At 52.4% G+C, this 13947-nt stretch overlaps 1 protein-coding gene and 1 long non-coding RNA gene across 15 annotated transcripts in view; one reads left to right on the top strand and one right to left on the bottom strand.

The window, feature by feature from the left end:
• Positions 1–13947, bottom strand: part of FMNL2 (formin like 2) — a 261812-nt gene that overhangs the window by 168780 nt on the left and 79085 nt on the right. The window lies entirely within an intron of this gene.
• LOC140612151 (uncharacterized) lies at positions 2987–8349 on the top strand. Of its 3 annotated transcripts, none has more exons than XR_012013467.1 (5): positions 2987–3315; positions 4735–4850; positions 5390–5662; positions 6119–6251; positions 6706–8349. It is a non-coding gene; the product is annotated as an uncharacterized lncRNA (long non-coding RNA). The 3 variants fall into 3 exon arrangements; XR_012013468.1 differs by having other exon boundaries at positions 2988–3315; positions 4738–4850; XR_012013469.1 differs by lacking the exon at positions 4735–4850 and having other exon boundaries at positions 3004–3315.

Below are 13947 nucleotides of genomic sequence, written 5' to 3'. Positions count from 1 at the left end.
GTTCAAGTCAGAGCTTCCCCCCCGTTCCACACTTGCCGGAACCTTCCGCTGGCGCTTCACCAGCCTGCCTTTCTCATCCTGCCCGTTGACTTATCTGTTCTGTTAACACCATCTTTTCCTTAAAAGGACTTCATCTGATTTGATTCAATTTCCTTATTTGTTTGCTTTCTCTCCCCAGGGCCTCGCGCTGCGGCCCTCCAGGGGGACCCCGCTCCCACCCTTCTAAGCGCACCTTCCCGGCTGTTTCCTTCCTCCGTCTCCCGTCTCCTGGCCCGGGGTCCTGTCCTGTCCCCCCGCCCCGCCCCGGCCCCGGCCTCCACACAGGACGACACCCTGTCGGGTCCAGGTCCTCCAAGGCAGCTTCTCTGCCCTGCTACGGACCCCGGACCCCATGCAAATCCTGGGGACCGTCTCCATCACACCTCTGCTTGGAGAAAGGTACCGGGCAGGGCCCCACGGCGCCCACCCTGAGGTGCCGCTGCCTCCGTCTTGGGAGAAACGGCTCCAAGCCTCCAGCGGGGAATGCTTGGTGGGGGCTGGGGTACTCGCCCCCCCTTACCCCTTCTGGGGCCCCTTTCCTAATACAATGGTGTTAACAGCCATCCTAGGTCCCTTCCTCATGCATGTTGATTTTTAAGATCTTACTTATTTATGCCTGAGAGACACACAGAGAGGGACACAGGGAGAAGCAGGCTCCCTGTGGGGACCCAGATGCGGGACTCAATCCCGGGACCCCAGGGTCATGCCCTGAGCCCAAGGCAGGCACTACCCCGAGCCACCCTGTACCCCATGCATGTTCATTAAAGTTCCAATCGTTCGGGGCCCTTGGAGACGGGGAGTGGAGCCTAAGGGGGAGCTCCCGGGGCCCTAAGGGCCGCCGCCCCCACAGCAGGCCAGCCAGCGCGGAGCCCTCGGGACGGACTGACGGACCGACGCTGCAGGCACCACAGCCTTGGGCTCAGAGGGCTCGGGCGGCACCCGGAGTCAGAACCACGGATTTCTCTGTGCCTCTTGCGCTCCACTTGTCACCTGCGATCCCACAGGATTCTAACACTTCTCAAGCGAAATGTCACACCCGCCCAAAGATGGGTATTTTCAGCTCGAGGTGCGAGGATTCTCACCTACGGCGTCTCCAAGAACTACTGATAAGTCTTACAGGCTCATATTTAATACAAGGCCAAAAAAAAAAAAAAAAGGATTAACGAAGAACGGAAAATGGGGTCTGTACCAGCCCATCGCACGGCCCGGTCCCGCTGCAGAGAGAAGCTCCATCCTAATATGAACTTGCTCGTTCCCTGCCAGAGAGTAACCCAGCTTGGTTTCTCAAGTACTCTTTGCTTGCATTACCCTCATTTTGCTTGTTTTTGCAACCATGCTCTTGGCTTCCCGCGAGCACATCTGGGGCACGTGTGCTTTCCACCAGGCTCCAGTGCCCGTGCTTTTGTTGCAGAGTCTCTCTCCTCTCTCTGCTCCGGGGCCTGTGCTCTAAACCAACCAGCAGCCCCCGCAGAACTCAGATCCCCCCCACCCCCCAGCCACCCGACCAACCTCTATGGAAGCTGCTAAACCGGAAGTAAACCAGCAGCTGACTTGTAAGTCCTCTTGTTTGTTCCTCTAACAAAGAGGCTCAGAAGCAGCCGGACAGCCGGCGGCCAGCAGGGCAGGGCCAGCCCGACCAGCCTCCCGCAGGCCCAGCTGGGGCCTTCCTCGGAGGCCAGGGCCCTCCTCCCCCCGGGCCCATGGGGTCAGGAGGCTCCCTGGACATGGGCACCTGGGGGCATCCAAGGGCGGAGGGCTCCTCACTGGGGCATCTGCACACCACCACACAGGGTCAGCAGGGCCCAGATCTGGATGTGAGCACCTGGGAGCACATGGGGGGCACCTAGGGGTACCTGGGGGCACCTGGGGGCAGAGGGCTCCTCACTGGGGGGTCTGTGCACCACCACACAGGGTCAGCAGGACCCAGATCCGCTCCTGACCTTTCACGCTGCCCTATTCTCTCTCTGATCCTGCAGCACACAGAGCCTCAACTCTGGTTTATACTGGGACTGAGAAGCGGCCGAGTCCCTGAGCCTGCTGCCTCCAGGGTGACATTCGCCACTAACTGCACCCCACCCGGGGCAGCCACCCCAAGGCCTGCACAGAGATGCAGAGCAGCCCAGGCCAGGCCGTCCTCTGCAGCTGCAACAGACACTTGGTGACTTTCCCCACATAAGGACAGGGCCCCTCCCCTGCGAGAGAGAGAGAGAGAGACAGAGACAGAGACAGAGACAGAGACAGAGACAGAGAGGGAGGGAGGAGGGAGGAGGAGGGGGAGAGAACACAGTCTGAAGCACCCACGTGGGAACCATCTGAGCCGGCACATTTGTACCATCACAAAAGTGTTTTCTAAAAGACTTTTTTTTTTTTTTTTTTTTTGCACAAATTCCTACCAACCCACGTTGATTTGCCTTTGTAAAGAGGTTTCTGGCAGCGGTGGCAGCTAGGGGTTTGCTGCCCCAGAACAAGGCTGCAGCCCTGAGCACCCCCAGCGAGGGAGGCTCCGGGAGGAGAGGTCCAGACAAGCCCACAAATGTGACCCGAGGCAGGAGGCGGGACGGCTAGGCCCCTGCCCGGGGGACGGCGCTGCTCCAGGCGCTCAGGAGGCCGTGCTGCCGCCGAAATCCCATTGCAGAGGCTCTGGCCAGAAGCGACCCCCGGTGCCCCAGGACGCGGCAGGACAGCTGGGGACACTTCCACCGCGGGCCGGCGGGTGCAGGGCCCACCCAGCAGGGACCCCGGCACACGCGGCTTCAGGCCGAGGTCAGGCACCCGCAGGCCACAGCCTCTGGGCTGGGGCAGCCCCTGGTGCCTCGGCTTCCCCCCACTCTGTGGCCCCGTCCCTCTGCCCCCACCCCCTTCCCGGAACAATAGAAAAACAATGCCACAAAGTAAAAATTAGCACCTCCAGCAGAATGCAGAGAAGACACGCACTTTAGCAGTTATCTGATCCCACGGCCCTTAAACTTTTCTTTTTTTAATCCTGGAACATTTTGTTCAACAGAATCTTACTCTGTTAAAAGGCAAAACGAAGGCAGAGCTGTCCTAACCACGGCGGGGGGAGGCCAGAGGCCCAGCGCCGCCCAGCAACACCTCCGAACCCGCCACCCCAGGAACGACACGCGGAGCAGCGACCCGGCCTCACCATCCTGTTCCGGCTGCATTGTGTCCTTCGAGAGGACAGCACCCAGTGCCTTTGAAGGACGGGGTGCAGAGGCAGGCGGCGGGTTAGGAGGTTTTGCAAGAACTCAGGCAAGAGACGCTGGAATTATAAAGGTTTGTTTTTAAAGATTTTGAGAGCGAGCGAGCACAGAGCGGGCGGGAGAAGCAGGCTAGCCCCAAGCACAGAGCCTGAGCCTGACCTGGGGCTCGATCCCACTGGGATCACAACCCGAGTGGAAGGCGGATGCTGAACCTATTGAGCCACCCGGGCCCCCAGGAGATGCTGAAGTTAGGCGGAGGGGAGGACACAGAGGCCAGCAGAGGGAAAAGGGGCCAAACTCACCCAAAAGATGGGCCTGGGAGGGGGCAGGGGCGGGGAAAGCCGAGCTGACCGGACTGTGCTTTCGGCCCCTAACCATAGGGATGCTGATACGCGTGGGGTGGACTGTGTTACAGACCAGAGAGACGAACCAATCGCCCTTGCTATCTTTTTTTTAAACAGAAAAGTTTTGGGAGATTTTTGAATAATCAATCTAGTTAAAGGCAGAAAGAATATTTTTGTCCTAAAAAAAAAAAAAGAATATTTTTGTCCTTAAATATAACACAGAAAGTCACCCAGTCCCTAGCCGTGCTTACCGCACCGTACGGCACCGCTCGACACTATTACAGAAGAACCCAGGCGGACCGTGGGGTCCGGGCTAGGACTCAAGGGACCGTGTCCCGTTGGCGGCTTCCTCTGGCGTCTAGTCTCTCTTACTAACGTAAAGCAGGGGAAATTTGTGATGTGACCTCAGGTTCTGATTAATACAGGTTTCACGTGTTCGGTCTTCTGAGACGTGTGGCGTTTCCTGTAGCGCGTTCGTCTAATTGCTTTGACGGTGCAAATATTAAAACTGGTTTTTATTCCCTGGACACGCAGTGACCGAAACTCATCAGAGACTTTTCAAAGAATTAAATTATTTCTGGGGCGCCTGGGTGGCTCAGTGGGTTAAGCGCCTGCCTTCAGCTCAGGCCACGACCTCAAGGTCCTGGGATCGAGGCCTGGGTAGGGCTCCCTGCCCAGCCGGGAGTCGGCATCTCTGTCTGCCCCTCCTGCCTCCTCCCCTTCCTCCTCCCCATGTTCATGCTTGCCCATGCGCGTGCTCGCTTGCTCTCTCAAATAAATAAGAATTAAATCATTTCTGTGTGGGTTCAGCTAGAGACCCTAAAATTGGAGGAAAGAGGAAAGAAGTGGGTACATCTGGAACGGGATAAGACTCGTCCTTGAAATCTGTTTGAATAAGCTGAAGTTTATATGGGGTGGAATATATAAAGACAGTGATAATTCATTAGACCATTCTGGGAACACATAGGAATTTTATGTGGTCAAACATGTGACCACATTAATGCTTTTAGCAAATAATTCTGACACTGTACTAGAGAAGCTTCTTCTAAAAGCAAATTTCATTTTAAAAGCCTCTGGATTTTTTTAATGGTTGTCTATTTTAAAAAGCCACAACTCTTACATATATCCATTTGCACTACATTACTAAGCAGTGGAAACAAGATCTAAGTCGGAGCGTTTTCAGCCTGTACCAACACGGAGTTCCTCTCAAAGCGGGTGGATCCACAATGGAAGGCTTTCTCTCCTCTCTAGAAGCTAACAACAGGTAATCCTAAATGCCTGAAAGATGCATTTACTGTTATTTAAAAAAAGAAAAAAAAGGTGATTGGTCCCTCCGTATAGGGGTGAAAGCACCAAGGTCCTGCCATAAAATCACAAGAGAGGAGGAGTCAAGAAAAAATTGAGAAATAGCTGGGTGGCTCAGCGGTGTGGCCCAGGGTGTGACCCCAGGGTCCTGGGATCGAGTCCCGCGTCGGGCTCCCTGCATGGAGCCTGCTTCTCCCTCAGCCTGGGTCTCTGCCTCTCTCTGTGTCTCTCATGAATAAATAAATAAAATTCTTTAAAAAATTTTTTGAGGGATCCCTGGGTGGCGCAGCGGTTTGGCGCCTGCCTTTGGCCCAGGGCGCGATTCTGGAGACCCGGGATCGAATCCCACATCGGGCTCCCGGTGCTTGGAGCCTGCTTCTCCCTCTGCCTGTGTCTCTGCCTCTCTCTTTCTCTCCGTGTGACTATCATGAATAAATAAATTTAAAAAAAAAAAAAAAATTTTTTTGAAAAATATTACACTATTAATTAATTTTGCAGGAATCCATCAGATGGTAGGAAAATCCTGTCAAAGGATCTTACATCCCAAGACCTATGAGTGGAGTCAAAAAGGAAAAAAAGTAGTCCCTGCATATAAATACAGATTCAGCTTGAAGGTCACACACCTAAGGGGCCTCGTGCAATAAATATCCAAGGGAAAAATTCAAGAGAGAAGACAGAAAGACAAAAGATGGGAAGAAAGCAAAAGGGAGGAAAGAAGTGTTCTTGAAACAGCCATCCTCTAGTCCTTTCCGGCAACGAGGGCGCACAAAGGTATTTACAGAGAGAGAAGCGCGGCGCGCGTGCCCTCCTGGTGCCGGGGGGGGGGGGGGGGGGGGGGGGGGGGTGCGGCTCGGGGTTGCCCCAGTGCTGAGCACCAGCCTACCCAGTACAGGCTTCAACACGCCTTCGTCGGGCCCGCGCCTTCCCACTTCTCTTTTTAAGCCAAAGTGCGAGGCTGCAAAGTACCAAACAATCCTGTATGTTAGAGACTCTTCAAGGGACAAGAGCGGAAGACAGAGAATCCAGGCACGTGGACTTTTTCAGTTCCCGGGGCAAACACACATCTTAACGCGGTACGGCCCAAGGATTTTCTTTTTTTGAAAATTTTTTTCCTAGCCCCAAGGGGTGGTCACTGACCTACTTTTATATTCACTACTAATAAAATAAAATAAAAAAACTGCAAGGCTTCAAGAGAATAACAGAACCTAATGCACGGGTGTTCAACAGGTGCTTGGATGAACGCATCCGGGCTCAAAGAGCTTTCTCAAGAAGCCGTGGAGGGTTTCCTCTGACGCCGCACCAAAAATACACAGGAGCCGCCCCTAAGTGTTCCACTCCACGTGCAGCCTGTGCTTCCAAGGTCAGTCGGGGAAGGAGAATTTTACGAGGGAGCAAGCTCCTCGGTGTTATCCTTCGAGGGGCAGCCCAGGCTTGTCCTGACAATTAGCATTTCATGTCCCCCGAGGGTTCCTTTGTGTTATTTCTGTAGGAATATTACTAACATTCCACTTAAGAGCCTAAGGTACCATGTCCTTTAAACTCTCTCTCTCCTTCTCACATGTAAGGCCCAAGCAGGTAGGAACACTTGCCCAATATTTTGCACGTACTCTTAAAAGCAGCCCTATAAAAGGAGCTTAAAACCAATCCTATTCTCCAAATATTTGACATCAAGCAATAAATACCTAAACACCAAGAACCACTGAAACAAGTACAGAACAGCCTTTTTGTCATTACTTTTTCTCAAGGGTCAGACGCTAGGTGCAAAACTCGATGCTGCCAAGTACTTATCGTGATCCACTCCCTCCCATATGCAGCCAGGTACGTCCCAGTGGATTCAATGGGTACGGGAAAAACCGGTCTGGAAACACGTCTACAACCATCACTACGACCTGCAAGCATGGACCGGCAGCCTATCGATGGAGATGCCACCTCCAGGAAGCCGACTCTCTGCAAAATTACAGCTAAATGATAACTATCAAAGGGGAACAGCGGGCCTTGATTATACACCGTAAATTTGAATGAAACTCACGGCTATGTAATAAACCACTTCTTTACTTTGTGTAACTCATCAAGGAAGTTTAAAATACTCAACTCCTACTATCGTCTACCTAAAAATCTGAGAGTTCCCCAAATCAAAAATAAGCTGAACGTATTCAGGACAGCCTCTAGAAGACCATAAAAGTCTTTTTTCTAAAAAGATCCTTTCTTCTCCTTCAGGGTAAATATCATCACTACCCTGGAAAACCCTCAACTCAGCCCATCCACCAGGGCTCAGCTGCCTGTGAGATCCCATGATGTGACTCATCGCCACCTTTTTTTTTTTCCTTCTCTGGACCTTCTTTTTTAAACCCCACCTTTTCTAAAACAAGGAAAACTGTGACACGCCCAAGTGAGCACGACTTGTGCTGGGGGTGTAAGAGGAGAAGAGGAGAAGTCTACACCAGGATGTAGGAAAGTCGGCACGGGGGTGCACGCCCCTATTCCAATACCACACACACACTAAGTACCTCACTTATCTGCAGATTCTTCACTAATAATGACTGATAACCCAGAGTTACGAGTCTCTCATGTTCTGTCTCCCTCCCTGGTATTTCCCACTCATTTTTTTCTCCTTTCCCCTCTATTCCCTTTCACTATTTTTTATATTCCCCAAATGAATGAGACTCCTCTGGGAAACGAACTAGGGATGGTGGAAGGGGAGGTGGGCGGGGGGTGGGGGTGACCGGGGGACGGGCACTGAGGGGGGCGCTTGATGGGATGAGCACTGGGTGTTATGCTATATGTTGGCAAATTGAACACCAATAAAAAATAAATTTACAAAAAAAAGGTAAAATCTACACCGTTAACAAATGAACAAACAGAAAAAAAATATATATAGAAAAAATAATGACTGGTAACCCATCACCTTTAAACAACGGCCGACCTTTTCATTGACCTTAGATCATCCTTTGGATGAAAATCTTTGTTTAACCGAATTTCCTAGAGCAAAACCACCAAACCGCTCTTCAATTTCAGCTTCAACTATTCACCTGGTACTTCGTAGAGATGCTCTATGCAGATTCTCAAGGAGGATGCTTCTCTAAATTATGTAAGATTCCAAACAATCACAGAAGCAGAGAGAATAACACACCGCACCTGCAGGGACCTTCCGGGATCACGGGGATTTTGCGATCCCGCACAGAAGTTTAAAGAGAACCTCAGCGAGCACGTGGTTCCACCCGTAAATACTTCGACACGCGTTCTGAGAAGGACCACGCTACCACCGAGATGATGCTGTAGCATTCGAGAAACCTTTTCTTCTCTAAATCAGATAGCCTGAGTATTTAAAATAAAAAAAAAAAGAGTTTATTATTTGCTTAAAATAAAAAGTCACTGGTTCAAACAAGACCTAGGGACAGTCCATCAGAGCTCAGCCCAGCCAGCCAGTGTGGATACAGACACCGTTCATTATAACGCCAAGTATGAACCTGGCAAAAAAAAAAAAAAAAAAAAGACTCACACTCTACATACACCACACACATGGCCTTATTTCTTATAAGGTCAGAGAACAAATTATTAAAGTCTGAATGAAAACCAAAGTCAGCTGGAGGCTGGAATTTTCCTGGAAGGCCATGGTTTCAGCTACTGTTGCTGTTCAGCAAGTATCATGAGTCGGGGCTCAAGGTGAACTGTGATGATTTGGGAAAAGGACCCAGTGTGGGTTTGTGGGGGACGAGGACTAGGCGGCTTGTCAACTAGCCGACCAGAGGCTCTGACCATGGGCTGGTGGCATTTCATTTCATTTCATTTAATCAGCATGAAAATCAAGCACGAGCAACCAGTCTACGCCGGTGGTTTTCAGAGCGGGTCTTCCCCAGACCAGCAGCACCACTGGGAACTTGTGAGGAGACACAGACTTTCGAGCCCTAACCCTGACCTACGGAATCAAACCTCGGGGGTCGGGCCCGGGAACCTACGCTTCAGCAGGCCGTCCCGGTGATTCTGCTGCACGCCAAGGTTTCAGAACCGCTGCTCTAACACGGTGCTGTTCAAGTTCAAAGTAGTTAAAGAACAATTCAGTTAGCGAGTGAGTAGCTGCCCCGCGGGTCGTGCAGACGACGACCGTCTCCACCGTCACGGAAAGCCCCACTGGGCAGCAGGCGTCGGGAGCACTTAAACCAAACTTTAATTTACAGCCCGTAGAAGACCAGGCTTCTCTAGTCCTGGGGTCCCGGTTCTGCACGGATCTCAAAGCCCATAGCCTCCGGGGGTCTGGTCCGCGACTTGATCCCAGAGTGGGAAATCCGAGAACTGGGGGAAAGGCACGAGGACTGTTCTCCAACGTGGCCACGCAAGCCACGTCTGGGTCCACAGATAAGGGTCGGGACCACAGGCCGCCGCGGAAGCGACCGTGCTCACCAGGGACTTCGTGCACCGGACCAGAGCACGTGAAGCTCCTGTCTCCTTAGGGCGGTGAGTATCTGACGCAGTAGGACCAAAGGTGCCAGCAGAGGTTGGCTCTTCGACAGCTGGGCGATGGGGAACCAGGGCGACTCCCGGGCAGCTCCTCCAGCCTCGGAGGACTGAGACCCTGCCGGCCGCCCAGGCAGGAGCAGAGCTGGCAACGCCTCAAGGTGAGCGCACGGCGGCCTCATCCATACCCTCCCGCAGGGCAGTGGAGCGGAGCACACCGGGCTGCCCCCACGCTTGCTGAACGTTCAATGGACTATCATATTTTTTTATTTATTATTTTAGACAAAGAGCACAAGTGGGAAAGGCAGCAGGAGAGGGAATCCTGAGCAGAGACCACACTGAGCACAGAGCCCTACATGGGGCTCGATCTCACGACCCTGAGGTCACGACCTCAGCCAACATCAAGAGCCAGACCCTAAGAAAAAAAAAAAAGAAAAAGAAAAAGAGCCGGACCCTTAGCCAACAAGGCCGCCCAGGCACCCCTGCCGATCTCAATACGATCCCTGCACTGGCCTCGGGGAGTCGACTGGCAACGCTGCTAGGACGGCACAGGGCCCCGGATCTGCACCGAACCGAAGCTAAACTTGGAGGCCAGGGGAGGGTCTTCGGAGCTTACGATTCCCCGTCAGCGCCCCCCACTCACTCACCTCCTCAGTCTTTTCCATAATAGCTCATCTCTCTGAGGAATAGGTTTTGACGGTTCCTAAGGAAAGCCCCCGTGTGGCCCCTAGACGAGGGACCCTGAACCCACGGCATCACTCGGTCTAAATAAAGTTGGCAAAAAAATAAATAAATAAATAAAATAAAGTTGGCTGCTCTGGGCCACGTGGACGGGCACAGGGACCACCCGTGCGGGGGCTGCTACCCTCTGTCCCTCCCAGCCCAGGGGGTCACAGGCATTGCCCCCTCCCTTCTAACCCTTCCACGGTTCTTTGAATCTTCTGGTACATTAACCGCGCTCAAGCCTCTTCCATCGTGTAACAACACATCTCCCAAACCTCATGCCACCTGCTTCCCCCTGCTCACCAACGGCCGCCTCTCCCTCCATAACCCGTTTCCTGGCACGTACTGTGTGAACAGCCTGTCCCGATCCTCCCAACCCCGCTGCTGTCTGGCCCGAATCTCTTCCAAGTCGCTGAAAATCCCAGGCCGGAGCTGACGTTTCAGAGCCTGGCCCTGACAGGTGCAGTGACCTCCGAACCCACCTCCAGGTTGTGCAGCCACACGGGACCTGCTCAGGGCCCCGCTCCCCTGCCGCACCAGCAGCCCTCAGCACTAGTCCTGCTCCTCTGCTCCCTCCTAAAGGACATGCTTGTGTCTTGGCCCCCAGGACAGAAAGCAGGACGCACTCCTGGCACTTTGTCGCCTCTCTGGCTGCCCCGCATCTTCTCTCATTACCTGTGACCCTTAGGCCTCTGTCCCAGGCTCTCCGCGCTCCCTCTCCGACCTGATTTCATCTCTTCTCAGGGGTCAACTCTTGCTGATTCTTTAAGTTGTAGCAGCAGCCTCGCTCACCTCGGAGCTTAAAGCCAGTGTCCCAATAACTGAATGCGAGGTCCCAAAGGCATGCCGTCCCGTCATCCTGCCCCTTGACCCCTCACAAAATCCTGACCACTGCGTGGGCTCTATTTCAGTGAATGGCACCATCTTGCATCCAGTTGCCACGTGAGAAACCTGGGCTTCACCCTTTCATTCGTCGTATCTAACCAATCCCTCTTAAGTGTCCCTTGATAGACCGACCTCTCTTCATCACTTTGTCAGTATTTCTACCAGAAACAACGATACAGCGCCCAAACTGTTCTCCCCGTCTCCGCTCCCGCCCAACCCCTCACCATTCCCCATCCCCTTCCGCTGCAATCTGAGTGATCTCCCTAAATGAGAGATTCTGGAAGTGCGGTCCTCAGGCCACGGCCAGCAGCAGCAGCACCTGGAAACTGGGTAGGAATGCAAAGTCTCAGGCTCCCCCCCGGGACCTACGTATGTGGAACCGTGGGAGCGGAGCCAGCAACCCGTGTGTTTTAAGAAACCCTCCAAGTCACTGTCCTGCACAATAGTGTTTGAGAACCACTGCTTTAAAATATAAGTCCAGGCAGCCTGGGTGGCTCAGCGGTTCAGCGCCGCCCGCAGCCCAGGGCCTGATCCTGGAGTCCCGGGATCAAGTCCCGCATCGGGCTCCCTGCACGGAGCCAGCTTCTCCCTCCTCCTGTGTCTCTGCCTCTCTCTCTCTCTCTGCATCTCTATGAATAAATAAAATCTTTAAAAATATAAATATAAGTCCACAGCAGTTTGTCATTGTTCCCACCGTAAAGGTCAGCCTCTTCCATACAACTTATCATAGAAACAGTGGCCCTAAAATGAGAGTTACGGGGTGATGGGATGAAACAGACACATGAACAGACGACGGTCAGCCTTACGGCAGGGGAATGAAAGGGGGGTCTCTGGCAAGCGGAATAGCCCAGGGAAAGGACTAAAGGGAGAAATACATCACCCTGAGGACTGAGTGTGCGGAGCGTCACGGATGGGGCTGAAGGTAAGCTGTCCAAAACCGTGGTGGCCCACGGTACCTCCTTCCCTTCCTTTCTCAGGTGTCGAAATTTGATGTGTTCCTCATCCAGCCACCCCGTCCCCCTTTCACCAGCTGAAAAAGCTTCCACGACTCAGATTTCACATACAGAACTCCCTAACCACCATTTTCTGTTAAAAAAAAAAAAAAAAACCCACAACCAAAAGCAGAAACAAAAACAAACCTAAGTAGGAAGAGCTTACACCTCAGCGTCTGCTCCCACAAACCATACGCGTGCTTCAGACTGGCCTTTCAGGTCCTCCCCGAGCACTCCCTTCCCGTCACGTTCTAGGTCTCCTTTAACCCTCCTGCTCCTTCAAGTCCCTCACCTTTTAGGAAACTTGGTGCAGCTGTGTCCCCAGCATCAGGCTCGCCTCATCACTTCAGAGGTCCTCAGTATTGAGAGGTCGTACACGCTTGTGGAAGTGCACCCAGCACTTGCCACCTCACGAAACTCAAAAATACTTAAAAAAGACACAGGTATCATCAGATCATTTAGCTCCCTCAAGGGCAAAACTGTTTTCCCTAAGTCCTCATCTTCAACACAAGCAACGTCCAAGCAGATGCCAAAATGGAGCGAGCAAGGCAGCCCAGGAGCGTCTCTGTCTGCAACAGGCCTGGACGATGCGCGCGCTCGCCGGCGGCACCACGACCGGTGAACACGCAGACAGCAGCAAGCCCGCCTTCGACCCAGGCTCCCCCTCCTCCCGGGGCCCCCACGTTCCGCTCGGCCTTCTTCGCCTGGAAAGGAGCCAGCGTGATTTAACAAGTCTCAACCCCTCGTTTCCAACGCATTCAATCTGGTCACCCTCGTTTCCACCCCTGTGACGTAGAAAAGACCCAAAGGAGCGCTACACCCGGAGTCCTTTGCCTGCAGAACTCCACCCCATCCTCGTCTTCCTCAAAACCCGATTCAGGTCTCTTCCTGAATTGCCGTTCTAATTGCCTGAACAAACATCGGTTGGCTTTCCTTCTCCGAGAATTCGTTCTTGGTCAAGGGTAGGTTCAATAAAATGACAGCAAAGGTCAATTCCAACTTAAAGCTTTATTACCTACGATCACGTCGAGCGCTACGCATATATCAGTCCATAAACGTCGACGACAGAGACTCCAGAAATCGCACTTCCAAAAAGAGTCATGAAGAGGAAGGATCCTGCTTTCCCTGTTATCTCCCTCTTTGTTTTTTTCTTTTAAAGATTTTATTTATTTATTTATTTATCCATCCATCCATCCATGAGAGACTCAGAGAGAGGCAGAGACCCAGGCAGAGGGAAAAGCAGGCTCCCTGTAGGGACCCCGATGTGGGACTCCATCCCAGGACCCTGGGGTCACGCCCTGGGTCGCAGGCAGGTGCTGAACCACTGAGCACCCCCCCAGGCGTCCCGTGTCTCCCTCTTCGAAAGAGGCCAGGTACCCGCGGTGTTTGATTCCCACCATTTTGCGGAGGTTCACGTTGCATCCACATCCTGCATAAAACGAGCTGTACTTCAGATGTAAGTAAATAAGAATTCAGTGACCTTTCCATAACAGCGCCCTACTATTCCCCTAAAGGTGGTCTCCCATTTGGGGGGTGGGGGCTACAGAGAAGGCTTCACCTTCAAAGGAAAAGAACGAGAGCACATCTGGCTTCTCCATCCAGAATCTCCCATGAGGACTTAGAGCCCGAACACGCCTTCTCCGCTTGGCTCCAAGGGCAACAACCTTACTCTTTTTCGTTTGTTTTTTAACCACAAAGTTAATCACTGTTGTGAACTGCAGATACACATCAAGGAGGGTTTCCGAATCGAAGTGATGTCACAGCATTGAACTGTGTGAAGGCGGTTTCAACTTCGTGTTCCAAGAAAACACTGTTTTTATTCTAAAAAAAAAAAAAAAAAAAGAAGTCCTGACCCCAAACACAGTCACAGCGTTTCCCTTGTCCTTATCAGTATATCAGTATCATGTGTGTCAAGCAGCAGAGGACATGTCAGTATTTACAGCCACACCAACGATCGTTAAGATTTTTATTTATTTATTTTTTTGCAAGCATAAAGTAACAGCA

Source organism: Canis lupus, chromosome 20, assembly GCF_048164855.1.
Source record: "Canis lupus baileyi chromosome 20, mCanLup2.hap1, whole genome shotgun sequence".
Taxonomy (NCBI): Eukaryota; Metazoa; Chordata; class Mammalia; order Carnivora; family Canidae; genus Canis; species Canis lupus.
The sequence above is the reverse complement of the archived record's forward strand: the minus strand, read 5'-3'. Positions and strand labels throughout refer to the sequence as shown.